The sequence below is a fragment of the Salmo salar genome, chromosome 29 (assembly GCF_965601325.2).
Source record: "Salmo salar chromosome 29, fSalSal1, whole genome shotgun sequence".
Taxonomy (NCBI): domain Eukaryota; kingdom Metazoa; phylum Chordata; class Actinopteri; order Salmoniformes; family Salmonidae; genus Salmo; species Salmo salar.
This window is the reverse complement of record NC_138319.1, coordinates 23,444,243-23,447,500: the sequence shown is the minus strand read 5'-3', so window position 1 is coordinate 23,447,500 and position 3,258 is coordinate 23,444,243.

The following is a 3,258-nucleotide window of genomic DNA, read 5'->3' as shown; positions in this document are numbered from 1 at the left end:
AAAGCCATGACATCATTTTCTGGAATTTTCCAAGCTGTTTAAAGGCACAGTCAACTTAGTGTATGTAAACTTCTGGAATTGGAATTCTGGAATTGTGATACAGTGAATTATAAGTGAAATAATCTGTCTGTAAACAATTATTGGAAAAATTACTTGTGTCATGCACAATGTAGTTGTCCTAACCGACTTGCCAAAACTATAGTTTGTTAACAAGAAATTTGTGGAGTGGTTGAAAAACGAGTTTTAATGAATCCAACCTAAGTGTATGTAAACTTCCGACTTCAACTGTATATATTATATTCCGGTCTCTGACATTGCGTATTGCTCATATTACTGCACTGTTGGAGCTAGAAACACAAGCATTTCGCTGCACCTGCGATAACATCTGCAAATTTGTGCAAGCGACCAATCAACTTTGATTAGTGCTTCATCAAATGAATCTGCAATTTGGTCCTGGAGGCAATATGTTATTATGATTGACTCCTCACACCAAAGACTCATATGCATATACATAGCTGGTGTTTCAACTGTTGTCCCACTGTATGGCCTTTTTCCTAATTGTTCATGTTTATTTAATCCGATTCATCGGTTGAGGAAAGAGACCGGAACAGCAGACCAGAACGGTCGATAGCAACTCGGTGCATTTTCAGTGTATGGTTGTATGGTGTGTGTGTGTGTGTGTGTGTGTGTGTGTGTGTGTGTGTGTGTGTGTGTGTGTGTGTGTGTGTGTGTGTGTGTGTGTGTGTGTGTGTGTGTGTGTGTGTGTGTGTGTGGTGTGTGTGTGTATAGGGAGAGTAAGGGAGAGAAATACAGAGAAAGAGGGAACAGAGGAAGAGCGAGGGAAAAGAGGGAGAGAGAAAGAGAGAGAGGTAACAGACAAGAAAGAGAGCGAACAACAGAGAGACACCAAAGGGAGAGAGAAGAGATAAAGAGCGAGAGAGGGAGAGAGAGAAAATCGAGAGAGAAAGAAAAAGAGAGTGAGGGGAAGGAGGAAGGCAACACTACGTGTGGCTACTTTCAAAACTGCAAGGCTTCTCCGGTGAGAGGAACAAAGGAGAGTCAAAGCACGAAGGAGAAAGATCTATACGCAGCTCAAGGATGACCTTCATATGGCGAGAAAATATCATAGACTCTTTACAAAAGACAGCATACAAATGTAGGATCTTAATTTGATCACCCTGTTGTTGCAGGGCACTCGTAGTGTATTCAAGGTTTAGAAAGGCTTATAAAGTTTGTGATTTCCATTTTAAAATTTCACTCTTGATTTGCCCTAGCGAAAAATGTATCGACCACGACAAAAATGTCCATTAATTATAATCCACACAATAATTAACATTTCCTGTGGCTGCAGGATACTTTTTCCTGCTGTGAGAAACTTTACATTTCAAATGTAAATCCTGCATCTGTATACAGTAGGTCACAATGGAGCCATTGTGTGAGGGTCCTTGTTGAAACAATGGAGAAATGTTTCACCTTTCAATTGTTTACCAGTCACAAACATTTTCTCAGTAATGTTTTCCCTATGAGCTAAAGGTCTTGTATATGACTCATATGAGCACACTTAATGTAGCAAAATGAAACCTGAGGGAAACAAAATAATACAATTAAATTGCCTATATAGCCAGTATGGCTATCATAAATCATCCTGTCTTTACCTGGACATGCAAAGAGTCACAGACTCTACAGCCTTGACCTGACATTGCATTTGTATTGTCTTTGGGTTGGGGGGGTTGTGGTTTAGAGAGAGGGAGAGCAACCCTGCCAAATTTGACAGCTGTGTGTGTGCGTGTGTGCGTGCGCATGTGTTTGTGTGTGTGTGTGAGTGTGTATTCCCCCAGGTGGCATAGCTCTGTTCTATCTGTCAACCCTGTGGCAGCAAATTAGCTCCCAAGCTGAGGCAGAGGGTTCCTCCAGCACTGCAGGTTTGTGTGCCTCCATCTTCATGCCTCCATTCCAGTAAACATATGCACACAAACAATGCATTCGCTTTTGATGAAGGCGATTCAGCCTCACAAACCCATCAGATGCATATCTCCTACAAGAAGTCTCGCTCCTGCAGGAGGAACATGTATCACGGTGGCCTTTGTTAAAAAAAAACCTGGCTTGTTTTATTTATATCCAGAGCAGATTTTTATCTGGGTTAATTTGAGTTGGCTTTATTAACACTTATAGGATCATAAATCAGGGGAAACAAAACGAAAACCGATAAAAACGACTTAATTAATCTTCAATTATTTGATAGGGAAACATTTCATGCCAAAAGATGTTAGAAGAACCTGACAGTTGGTTTCTTTCCCTTCCCTGGCTCTGTGTTTAGCAGAAATATACTGTAGTCTGACAAATTTGAGATAAGATCAGAAGTAATTTGCACGGCGTTATCGGGTTGGTCTAAGAGATCCATTATTATGAGGAGTCAGAAGAGATTTGATCAAGCCCGCGTCAATCTCCAGTGGCAATTGGGGAAAAGTATTTACATTCTCTTACAGTAATATTAGTGTAATTTGACTTAAAACATCCACTGCAATACAGGCCGCAACACTTATTGTACATTTCATGAAAGTTGTTGAGTATGATGAAGTAATTGATAACTGTATCTGAAAGACCAGTGGTCTCCTGTGTGGATATATAGGTTTCTTTGTTGTCTGTTTTTGTGAGTGTACATGTGTAGGATCTTAATTTGACCTATATTGTCGTAGCTAAATAATCCTGCAGCAACAGGATTTGAACATTTTAATGTTGCTTGATCGGTGGTTAGTCTATTAGCTGGCCAAAAGTAGGCTACGTGAAAAGTGCAATACTCTTAATATAACCCTGTGTTATTGTCGGATTTCAGTGAATTTATGTAAATCACAAATCACATCTGCATTTCGTGAGGCTCAGGAAAATTCTCAGCAACTAAAGGTCAAATTATGATCCTACACCTGTAGGTATAATCATCTGAGGTAAAATCAACACCACTGGCAAGGGAGAGGGGAAAATGGAGAGGGAGAGAGAGAGAAGCGTCTGTCCAGTCCAGTATGAAGCCTCTAATCTAACCCAGCAGTGTGGTGTGCCCGGGCAGAGGCAGATGTTCAAATACTGTTGCCGAGGCGATGGGAAGGGTTGGCATGCCAGCATGGAGACAAGGGTCATAAAAGCTGGGAGGGAAAAAAAATCCCACAAACTGGCAAATGCACAGAGGACAGAACATAGGAAAATAGTTAGGTAAACCAAAGAAACAGCTTCAATGAAGCAATTGTGAAGTCTGGTCTACTCTTG